A 13,297-nucleotide genomic window follows, 5' to 3' on the forward strand; every position below is an offset into this window, starting at 1 on the left:
TCTATTTAAATAATCATGATATAGATTAAATAATCTATCATCTATCTATCTATCTATCTATCTATCTATCTATCTATTTTTCTATCATCTATTTATCTATCTATAGGATCCTTTTTAAAGGTAGCAGATCAAATGTTCTTTTCCCATTTGTGTTTTTTTTTATTTATGTATTTATTTAGATCTCTTTACAATTTTTAGTTTATTCTTTCCATCACCATTTACCCCCTTCTATGCCCTCTCCCACCTATACTCCCCCACTCATCCTCCACAATCACTACACTGTTGATATGGTTATGTTATTGACTTGTAGTACAATTAGGTTAATTATTTACTCTTGCATTCTGTTTTGGTTTCTCACCACATCCTGGTAGGTTTTAATTATGTGTTAATAGTTAGAAATATACAAAGGATATATTCAATGAAATTTCATTGCTTCCTCATCCCTACCACCCACCCCTATTCTTTTCCTCTCTCCACTCATGTCAACCCACTCCCTGCAGGTAATAATATCTTTCTGAATCATTTTCCATTTCACCTCTTTCTGTTATCTAGTTTTTTCCAGAGTAATTATTTTTAAAGGTATTAGGCCTAGAGCCATGCTTAATATTTTATAATCATGCTAAAGATTGTGATTTTCACAAAAACCCTACAAAATAGGTAACATTATGTCAGTGTTATAGGAAACAAAAACTTAGAATGTAAATTGTCGTTAGCTACAAAGATATATAAATGGTCAAGTCAGGGTTTATTGGATTCAGATCTGTTTGATTCAAATCTCCCAAATGTTTTTCAAGACCCAAAGATATTGCTATATTGAAACCTTCAGTGTCCTTCCTGGGAAATCAGATGTCCTTATCTTCCTTCCCCTCATCTGTCACAGTTCACTGCTCATATTATTCATACTGACACCAAAATGTGGTGTTTGAGTCTGAATTTGTTGTCTGGCAAAACCAAAAAATGGATTTGCAGACAAAAATAAAAGAAATAGCAGAAGCAAAGTTTATTGAGAAAAGCCAGTCCTGGAAAAGGTACAGCCGGGGTTAAAGGAGAGCCTAAAGCAGGCCAGTGCCCAGAGCTTTCATACTATGTTGCAGTCAGGTGTAGTTCAGCATCCAACTTAATTAAAGTCTATTAGTCCATATTTGGAAGCCTACATGGCCATAAGCCATGTGGGTGCAGGGGAGTACATACCCTGCTATAGAAGCGAGGTACATCAGAGAGAGGGAGAGAGCAAGAGGAGAGAGAGAAAGAGAGAGAGAGGAGAGAAAGAGAGAGAGAGAGAGCGAGAGAGCAAGAGAGAGAGAGAGAGCGAGAGAGCAAGAGAGAGAGAGAGAGCGAGAGAGCAAGAGAGAGAGAGAGAGCGAGAGAGCAAGAGAGAGAGAGAGAGCGAGAGAGCAAGAGAGAGAGAGAGAGCGAGAGAGAAGAGAGAGAGAAGAGCAAGAGAGAGAAGAGAAGAGAAGAGAGAAAGCATGTACTTGCTTATCTAGGAGTACATAAATGCCTTACTAGATCCTGATCGGTCCTTTCAAAGAATTATGCCTCTGTAACACCTTTGGGATTGGTTATATGCCTCACTGCCTTGTGAATAATTATCAGCAAGCTGCCTATCTTAGCAACATCTATACAATTTAAAGCTCATGTCTCCCTGACATTTCCTTCTTTCCCATCCAGCTGGGTTCCCTGGTTCTACTTCCTCCATCCCCTCCCCACCCCTGTGGTCCTGTCCCTGATTGTCTAGCTTCCTTCTGCCTCCTCAATATAACATTTAGAATTCAAGTTCTGCTACTTACTATTTTTATGATTTGTGTAATACAGTTAATTTCTCATATATCCATTTTTAAATCTATTATAATCTCTTCTTCACACAGTTGTTGTGAATAATAAATAAGTTAATATTTGTAAATATTTATATTCAATAGAGAACATGAAGCTAATAATTGCAAAATATATAAAACTTAGCCTAAGACCTATTAACTAATTAGTGTTTGGTAATCAACTAGAGTATGTGAATTTTGGGGGTCATCCTTGTGACTAACTCTGCTGCCTAAAGAATGCCCAGAACATAGAGAAGTGCACAATAAATGTTTTGAAGAAAAAGCTGCATAAAAATCCAGTTCTACCTATAACAGTTCAAAAGATGAAATATAGTTACAGCAAGTATTTGAAAGTAAAATTTAAATATAATTAGATATCTGCATTAGTATATTAATGGATCCTGGGTAAACAGTGCTCTTTTTATTGAAGATTGGGTGCAATGTAAACTAAATATCAGGGAAAAAATAATTTCTCCAGAGAGACTTTTCCCTCCTAGATTTAGAAAAATAGTTAGCCTTTTTGATAAAGATATAGAGGTGAATCATTAGACACTGCAGGCTCCCTTTCCTCTGGCATCAATGAAACAATAAAGCTTTCACACTGGGATCCTCGGGGACAGCTGCAAACTTGATGCCCTTCTCAAAAGTGGCTTCTGAAGAAACTCTGGAGTGAACTATGAAATAAAGAGAGTTAAAAAAAAAAAAACTATCTCTTAACCAGAATTCTTGATGGCATAAACTGTACTGTGTAGATATTTGAACTTTCTACACAAATCATAACATTACCTTCCATGGATTGCTTCAGATCTTTTACCTCTCTCTTCAAGTGGGGAGTGGTTGAGGGTGGAAAGGGGGCAAATATAAATGAATCTTTCTGTGAATTTAATGATATTAAAGGACAGGGAAATGAAATGGCATTTTAGTAAATTAACAGACACTGTATGGCCCTGCCAGCGTGACTCAGTGGTTGGGCATTGACCTGTGAACCAGGAGGTCATGGTTCAATTCCCAGTCAAGGCACATGCCCAGGTTGCAAGCTTGATCGCCAGTAGGGTGCATGCAGGAGGCAGTCAATCAATGATTCTCTCTCATCATTGATATTTTTCTCTCTCTCTCCCTCTCCCTTCCTCTATCTGAAATCAATAAAAATAAAAAAATATATACTGTATCAATTTATTTTTTCATTTTGCAATATTAAAAGAAACTATAGTCAAGGATGAATTGCTTTTTTCTAACTTTTTCTTTTAAACCACATGCATTGGGGAGGAAGGACACTAGCAATCACTGCAGTTGATGATGGGAGCCAGCCTTGCTATCAAGTCCTGGCTCAGAGAAGGACCAATTAATTGCAGGTCCTCAGTGTTGCAAAACCCCAACAGTTTGGATGTGCTGTGTTTCAGGCTGTGCTGTGTTTACTGACTAAATCTTATGGGAGCAAATATAAGAATTGTTTACTAAGCAAACAATCTAATAATGTACAGCTATTTAGAAATGCACTGCTAATTTTAGTAAAGTCAATTTAACTATTATTGGCTAAAATAAGTTGGGGGATTTATTGCAATTACATTTTCAGTTTATTCATAATGCTTATTGTTCATAGAAAGCAATTTAATCATAGTAGCATCCTAATCTTGAATGGCAAGGATAATTTTAACTTCATATTCTTGTATGTGCAAAAAATGTTACCTACTATTTCCAAAAATAAAATTACTTCTAATTCAAAATAGCAAATTAAGTATAAATAGTATAAAATGTTATTGCAGTTACTAAGGGGTTTATATGCCAGGATCATGCAAATACTTGATTTTTTCATTTTCTAGCAAAATATCAAAGAAGGTCTCTCAAATACACATGGGTTACTACAAATGGGGCATATGGTTAAACCTTGAATTCAGGTGTTTTGTCAGTTTCTGTGCCAGCCATTTTTACATTCCAGAAGTCAGAGATTTGAGTAGCCTGTCTCTCCAATTTTCCTGTGAAACCAGGTGGGTTATCTATACTTGGTTTTGTTCTTTGCACATTTTTTTTTTCTTTGTGTTTTGTTTTGTTTTTTGCTTATTTAATTTTTGTTGCATATTGGCTTTGTTTGTCGGCTTGGTTTTATTTTGTTTTCTCAATTTTCAAGTACTTCTATAAAAAATGTTAGTTTCATAGACATTTTTGGGGAGTAACCATGGTTACATAAATTTCATCATATATATATATGTCATATATAGGAAAATGTGATTATTTTTGAAAATATATGTGTATCAGCAGAATAGTACCATAAATATATTGACTTTAGAAACAAAAGTAGTAGGATGCATTACGGAGTTATTGTTTTTCCCAAAGTAGGGACAAAGAAGGGTATAGGAAGATAGCTACCAATGAAGCAATCATTCATTAAAAATACGTTCCTTCTATTTTCTAATCTATAATAATAAAAGTATAATATGCTAATTAGACCAGACGTCTTTCTGTATGACCTTCCAGACAAAGTCAGGGCTGTGAGGGAAGCCTGGGTCCTAGGCACCCAAGGGAAGCTGGTGCCAGCAGCTGGGGAAAGGAAGGCCTACTCTTGCACAAATTTCATGCATCGGGCCTCTAGTGATTTTATAAAACCAGAGAGAAGAGGGGTATCAATAAGGTGGCATTTGTGTAGTAAACTCTCTCAGGACAAGAAATATGATGCTATAAATGGAATATTATATAGCATACATTTGTTCAATATAAACTCATAAATACCTAGGATGGACTTTGCACTAGTTATTGGAACTATAGAAGTAAACATTACGGAATCATTCTTGGCTGTCCATCGTTTAATAGTAAGAAGTCATAGAAACTTTCTAGATGTGTAAATGTAACTTTTTTAGTGGTGAAAATAAGACTTTAAATGATCGGCCAAGTTTTTATATTTTAAATGTCTTGTTAAGGGAAAAAGATTAAGTATAAAATTTCCCTTCAGCAATTTAGTTATAATGATAAAGAACTTCAGTAATTAAAAGAATGTGTTCACATACGCATCATTAAAATGATAATTTGTTAAAACTTTAGAACAAATAATATGCACTAAATTCCAAGATTAAACAGAATATTAATTATTCATCTCTTCAACTTATTTAGGTTATTTTTTATGACCATCATTTGCCTTTGTATAATGTTTTAGTTAAATCCAGAGTAAGGTGAATGAATGTGTTGTGATTCTATGAGGAAACATGGGCCTTCCTTATCTTACCTAATAATAGAAAAACATGTAAATTAAACGTCCCTCCGCTACACTCAGCAGCCAATCAGGAGCGTATGCAAATTAACCCAACAAAGATGGTGGTTAATTTGCATACATAAGGGCGAAGCCGTGGAGCAAAGACTGAAGGCTCCGTCCGGAGCCATGAGAGCGAAGGCCTGGGTCCCGGGTGCCGGAGGAAAACTGGTGCCGGCAGCCAGGAGAAAAAAAGGCCTATTGCACGAATCTCTTCATGCAACAGGCCTCTAGCCTGTATATATAAAAGCTTAACACAATATATGTGGGAAACGTATTTATATGTTTTACGTTGACTGGTAGCATTGACTGGTAGTAGAGTGCGGGACACATATTACACGTTTTTTATAGACTAGCTGCAGAATGCGGGTAACGTATAAATACGGAAACTAAAGTTATGGTAATTTTACTGAACGTTGCCATTTGCGCAAAAAATTAGCAAAAATGGCCCGCACCACCTGTTAGTGTGCGATAAAAACTACCCACAAACAATGTGTTAAGCGACAGTTTGACCATTCGACTATTTGACCAGTAGCTATGACTCACACTGACCAACAGGGGCCAGATGCTCAATGCACAGGAAACATGGAACAGACTGGTGAATTTCAGAAGAAAGGGAGAAGGAGGTAGGGTGGGAAGAGATTAACCAAAGATCTTATATGCATACTAGAGGCCCTGTGCATGGATTCATGTAGCAGTGGGGTCCCTTGGCCTGGCCTGTGCCCTCTTGCAATCCGGGACCCCTCAGGGGATGTCGGAGAGCTGGTTTCAGCCCAATCCCCACTGGCCAGGTTGAGGGACCCCACTGTTGCATGAATATGTGCACCGGGCCTCTAGTTTTAACATAAGTGTTCTAAATTCTTGGTTAATTTTTGCTGCAGTGTACAATGAACCACAAAGAAAACTCTTATTAAAATATTTTAATTGGTTACATAATTTTTTCTAAATTTTCAGGCCCATGTATATTTTGAAATATAGTAATCAAAATACCCTTTTATTTCTGAATGGATCTATAAGCTAGTGAGAAAAAAATAATGTGTGTATTAACTTTCCCTATGAATATTAATTGGAAATCAACTGTTAGCAATGCTGCTAGGTATTAGACATATTTAACTGTCTCTAAAATTTTCCTTTCCCTAGACTTATTCCCAGGTTTGTTATAAAATTGAACTGATTTTGCTTTTTCCTACTGAGTTTGTCCAATTTTTCCCTACACCACAAGTGCTGGTTCTACCTTACACTCCTAGTGAGAGAGAAAAAAATGCAACCTTTTGTGCTTTTTAATATAATGCAATAGGAAACATAATAGATTGTTAATTTGGTTAAGAAATATACTCTTAGAAATTCAGGTTTCTGGAACTTGTCACAGACCTCAGTAATTACTTCTACTTCCTCCCTAAACTGTCAAAACAATTTTTAAAATATTCATTTAATCTATATTAACAGTCTTCAGATTTCATTTTGTTCAATAGTAAAATAGATCCAGTGACAGATTATATTGTCACATATGGAGTATTTTATCTCTTCTTTATCTTCATGTTTGCTTCTCTCCTATTCTTGATCTTTGTTAGTAACAATACCATACACTCCATCAGTAGATTTGACCCTTCACTCACCCTTTAACCTTTATATAATTGAGTGCCAATTCCTGACAATTGTGCTTCTTTACCTTCTTTCCACTTCAACTTTTTTTTCTATTACTACTCGATACCTTCAACATATTTTACCCAATTGTTCTCATTGTTTTAAATATTTTCCATGATTTAAAATTAGACTTTGTTATGCTGTATGTAGACAAATTCATTTTCTTAAATTATATGTAATCCTCTTTTTCAGTAATGTAATTTCTTTATATTGTAAAGAAACCTTTCATTTAAGCTATTTAGGAGCTTAATTCTAGTCCACTTTTTGTTTCTATTTTAAAAAAGAACAAAACATTTAATGGATGTTTTACTGTGAGCAAAATACTTATTAAAATTTTTAAAATATAAAAAGTATAAGAAGAAAAATTTTGGCTTACAATTCTATAAAGAATACTAATTCATTTTATATTAATGGTGTATATCACCATGTAAAGACACAATTTTCCTGCTCTTCTCATCCACATTATTGTTTTTCATAGAAATCTTGAATTTAATTGGAGAATATTATAATTTATGTAATGATAATGTTATAACATTAATTAATTGTTTGTATTATTATGCAAATCGCATTTTCTAAAAAATATATTTAATATTCAGATTTATTACCATAAGAAAAGTATAGTAATTCTATATGTATTGTTTGTTCTAGTACATCTGACTTCTTATTTTTTGATTTGCTAATTTTGATTCAGTACTTGAATAGTTGTTTTTACAACAATGATTAACATCAAGTTTTTCAAGCAATTCTTGACAGAAAAGCAAATAAGTGCTTTGATTCCTAAGACCTTGTACATTACATTCATTTTAATTATCTATATAGTTAAAGTCTTATCTGTACATAAAAAAGTCACTGCAGGCAAAAACTGAATATTAAAATGTTTATTGGCATTTCTCATAGTATTCTGTTATTTACAGATAGGAATCTAAAGTCCTGTATGATTTTTGTACTTCTCTATAATATTTTATCTTTGCTTATTGTTTTTTGTATCTCTCTTCTTTCTTGTTTTTATTTATTTCCTATTATCTTCTGCTGACTGAATGATGACTCACTATTTTCCTATAAAAAATAATTGATATGTACTGGAAGTTCAATGTGTGAATGATACCCTAAGTCGAAGATACATTTGTATACAGCATGGAAAGCAATATGCTTATGCATTATCAACCATCTGCTATTAAAATGGACAACTAGATGCATATAACATAGTATTGGGCACATGAAAGTTCTCCGTAAAAATATCATTTTACCTCCCTTTTCATTTGGGTAGAATATATCTGAGTATTTTTTTATTGAAAATACTAGGGATTTTCAAAACATTGTTGGATATATAGAGATGTCTTAATTATTAGATGAGAAAATGGCTCAGCATACCTTGGAACTTTCTATATTTAAAAAATTAAGTAATTCTCCCTTAATTAGTTAATACTTTAGAATAATAACTATAACAAACTTCCATAATACAGAGCATGACAAGTAGATATAGAATGTTCCCACACTTGGAAATTGACCCTTAATTCTAAAGATATCTCTGTTAGTATTAATTACATGCTACTATTTAGTCACTCAACGTATTTGCTGGGGTCCAGCCCCAGCGGGTCCAGGGGTCCCCAAAGGTGTGGACGGAGTCGGCGAAGACTATCCACCCTCTTCCTACGGTGGAGTTTTATCTGTCCCGAGTGTGGGGTTCTCAATGGGGGGGTTACCTAGGGGAATCCTGTTCCAGGGGTTCCCAAAGGTGTGGACGGAGTCCGCGAAGACTATCCACCCTCTTCCTCCGGTGGAGTCCGATCTGTCCCGAGTGCGGGGCGCTTACCTAGGGGTCCCTGTTCAGGCGCCAGATAGGGCGTTTCTTATCTCCATTCCAGGGAGTAAAGATTATGTAGCTTAAGCATGATTGTTTGTAGTTAAAGTGATTAACTACCCGCCTGGCACTTAGTTAAGGAGTTTCATCCCCTCCCTGACTTCAGGAAAAAATCCCTACCTGGGGAAACAACCTTTCTCAGAGAGGTGACCTTGGTTAAAACACAGCGCCAAGAAGGTGAGCAAACATATTAAGAACAGTATGCCATATATGCCAGGTCCCTTGAAACAGCAAGGATGGACTGGCTCCCGGCACATATTGAATTTCAGAGCTCTAATCTTAAAATAAGGTCTGAAGATGTTTCAAGGTCCTGCTTGATCTAAGCAATTTCAATTATATTAAATAATTTAAAATATCAATGCATAACCAAGCGGTTTCTTTGTTTTTTAAATTAATTTTGTTTTTTTTTATTACTTCCACTTTTTGTTTTCTACTATCTGCCATTGAGATATGCTGTACTTTTCCTAATAAAATTAGCCCATTCAGTTCCTTTAGAAATTTATCTCATTCTTCTCACATATGTGAGTTCAGCTGCTGGTCATCTCTAAAAATTCCGTTTTTCAAACTCAAATTTTAGAGTTGTATCAATTCAGTAAAAACTGAATCACCCTTCTTGACTTTAAATTATCTTGCAAAGTTATAAAATAGTGTGCTGGAGAATTATATTGACCAACATATCATGGAAGGTTGAAGAAGGAAAATAGAAAGTAAGTGGCCCTTAAAATTCTTAGAATGGAACAATCATATGCTTCTGTAATTTAAATTTGTCTCTTTAGTTCTCTAGGCTTGAAAAATTACCATAGACATGTGGGTTTCTCTGTTCCTATTTTGACATCTATTTTATCGAGTCAATGAAAAATTAAGCAAACACTAAGTATTTCTCTGTCACTCTACTTATGTCAAACAGAAAAATAACTGCCCCTGTCTTAGTTAGGTTTGGATATGTTCTTTTCTGTAAATACTGCTAGCCCTGAAGTACTGAAGACAGCATGGTCACACATTACCATCACCCATACAAAATGTATGAATGTTTTCAACAGGAATCATTTCATGCAATATTCAAGTGTAAGTTATTATCTTTTTTCAGAGAGGCCAGAATCTTATTGAAAATTGAGTAAGACCTTCTCCCACAACTTAACATCAAGAAATTTTATCAACAGAAAGTAATGGATACTAAAACATGAAAATTAAGATGTAAACAACAATAATTATTTTATTTCTTTGCTTGACTTCTAGTATGAAATTTCAACACACACAATACTTTAAAATGTAGCAAACATGGTCTCCTTGATGGACACAAAATTTGATCAAGCCTGCTTATTTTGACTTTCTAATTAAAATTGGTATAAAATATTACTGAAAGTGCTAGTCATTTATCTATGTGCTTGCACTAAAATCTGCTCTACTTTATACTCTTAGTGAATCTGAATCTCCGGATGTAAAAATGAAAGTGTTCAGGTGGACTCTGGGAGGGAAATAATTGTTAGATATCTGGAGTATTATGATTGAGGAACCTGACACTCATCTCTGAACCACTTTTTAGACCTGAGCTGATGGTGCTGCTGTGGGGGTGAATGCCTCAGGGCACAGATGACACTTTCTCTCCAAAGTTTCCACATGTTAGGAACAAGGTGCAGATCTGTCATTTAGAGAAGAGAGAGGTTTCCCTATCTTCTCAAGTCAAGCTATGGTAGTCTTTTTATGAATTATCAACAGATTATATTCTCATATCTACACTTTTATTATAATGTAGTTCTTTTCATAACAGAATTTCTAATGAGTCCATATTGTGTTTAAAGTTTGGCCCAATGTGCTTTTCTTAAAATGTTTTTTTTACATGATTTTATTATATAATGTGATTTTCATGGATTATTTATAAACATTGTTAATGTATTTAACTAAAGGATAACTTGCTAGATATGAAAAATGCACAACATAGATTACACTTTCAGTATATACTTGAAAGTTAATAACGATTGTTATGAAATTATATAAAAATATAACTTTTAAACAACTATTTAATAAAAATTGTTTAAAAATCAGTTGAAAACATTCAGAGACACAATGAAGAAAGTTCAGATTAAATATAATATATAGACAAAAACTGCACTCAAATAAGCATGTATAGTATTTTCTTAAGGACAAATCTATAATAATAAAAGTATAAAATACAAATCGACCCAACAACCGAACAGCAGAACAACCATGCGGATGACCATCTGGACGACCATGCTATGACACCATCTGGCAACAGGCCAGCCAAGGTATGTGCGATGCGATTGGTCGGCCGGCCATCACACCATGATCGCCCTGCAGAGGGAGGCCCAGGGCACCGACTGGTGGTGGGGCGATCGATCAATCGGAGGACTCCACAATAGCCCCGAAGACGGAGTCCCAGGCCACTACCTGGCAGGGTGACCAATTGGGGGGCTCCATGATTGCCCGAAAGAGGGAGACCCAGGCTACCCTGCAGCAGCGCTGTGGAAGGTGGGTGGGGCCTCCCTCTGCAGGGGCGATTCATCACAGAGCCCTGGCTGGGTAGGCAGGGCCTACCTCTTTGGGGCGATCAATCACAGGGCTCCTGGGCTGTGAGAGGGCACCCGCTGGGCTGAGGGACCCCCCTCCCCTGAGTGCACAAATTTTGTGCACCAGGCCTCTAGTGAAATAAAAAAATGGATGAACATACTTCAATAAAATTTTAAATAATCTTAAGCATTACATTTAAGTAATTAAAAAAAGACTAGTAAAATAAAACATGAAAGGGAGTTTTAATAAAACAAATTTTAAGTAATTAACTAAAATAGAAAAACTGAATATAAAGTCAAAAGCATGTTATTCCAAAAAATGAATAAAACATATAACCCTTTGGTAATTCCTGTTTTAAGAACTGATTAAGATATAATTCACATACCACATAATTCTTTAATTTAAAGTATGAAATTTAGTTTTTACTATATTCATAAGGCTGTGCAATCATACCACACTCTAATTTTAGAACAATTTATTTCTTCTAATAAAAACCCATACACCTTAGCAGTGACTTCCATTCTACCCCCTCTTTCCTCCAGGCCTAAGAAACCACTAATCTACTTTCTGTCTCTATAGGTTTGCCTATGTGACATTAAATATAAATGGAACTATACACTATGCAGTTTTATGTGAATGCATTATTTCATCTAAATAATGTGTTCCAGGTTATTAAACTCATATTAGAATCATATGGCTTTATGATTCTAATTCTTTAACCTGTGATTTCGTGGAAGTATCACTTGATTTTCACATGTTAAACTGGCCTTACAAAAATATCCTAATTATCCATGGTATATAATTCTTTTTATGCACTCTTAGACTTAATCTGCTAATATTTCATTGAAGATTTTTACATCTATGTCCATGAGAAATATTGGTCTGTAGTTTCTCTTTATTTGATGTCTTTGTTTAGTTTAGTATTAAGATAGTATTGGCTTCACAGAATAAATTGGAAGTATTCTGCTTCTACTTCTTGGAAGAAATTATAAAAAATTAATATAATTTCTTCCTTAAGTGTTCAGTGGAATTCACAATAAACTCACCTGGGCCTGGTGTCTTCTGTTTTATAAGTTAATTTGTTATAGATTCAACTTCTTTAATAGATACAGGCTTATTCAGGTAATCTATTTTTTCTTGTACGAGTTTTGGTAGATTGTGTCTTTCAAGGAATTGATATCAAGTTCTTCCTAATAGTCCTTTATTATTCCTTTAATGTCCATGTAATCCACAGTAATAGCCCCGTTTTCATTTCTGATACAGTAATTTGTCTTTTCTCTTATACTTTTAGTTAACCTGGCTTATTGATTTAATTGATATTTTCTAAGAACCAGCTTTTGTTTTCATTGAATTTCTCTCCTGATTTTCTGTTTTCAATTTCAAGTCCCATGTGCCATAAGGCTTCTACCCTGCAAGGATTGGTCTGTGTGCAGATTGAGAAGAGTTAAGAAAAACCTCCTCAGTTGCCAGCAAAGCTCCTCAGAAGGTTCATTTCTGAATGGCCACCTATGCCCTTTCTTTAATAGTTCTCGTTGAAGCTATAAAAAGCCCTCTTAAATCACACAGGTCCATAAAGAAATTTAAAAAAAAATCACACAGGTCCAAATAACACCGATGTTATAAGTCAGTAGAATTTAAAATGCAGATGGATATATAAATGTTGGACATTTTGTTGTTTAATAACTTAATACATACAACAAAGTACCATCATTTTCTCACAATAAATAACATTCCCCAAAAGAACCGGTATTTTATTACAATAAAGAAGAAAAGGAACTTTCTAAATTAGCTGGGTGATAAAGAAACAAAAGGATTATGTGGATATCTGTAGATGTAAAATAGTTCTTACTTAAATAAACATATTTTGATAAATAATTGTAAAATTAAAACGTATTTTATCTCCTAAAAAGTTAATGTTAAAATTGCTTTCTCAGAAGGATTAGAGCACATTTAATATAGGAAAGAAATGAAGCAGTTACAACTGTTTTTCTCCATGAATGGAATGAAAGTATTGGGATTTTTGCTAATAGCTCTTGTTAATAGATTGTTTGTTAAAGGGACACGATTCCATAGGTAGAAACATTCTGTATTCACTAGAGTTGTTGATAATTTACTACATTCATTTTTAGAAAATATGAGCATAAATCTAATTATTGGTTCTGAATATGCATAATAGTTTGCTATCACAAACTATTTTGGCATATTATTGAAAAA

The sequence above is a fragment of the Myotis davidii genome, unplaced genomic scaffold (assembly GCF_000327345.1).
Source record: "Myotis davidii unplaced genomic scaffold, ASM32734v1 scaffold68, whole genome shotgun sequence".
Lineage (NCBI taxonomy): Eukaryota > Metazoa > Chordata > Mammalia > Chiroptera > Vespertilionidae > Myotis > Myotis davidii.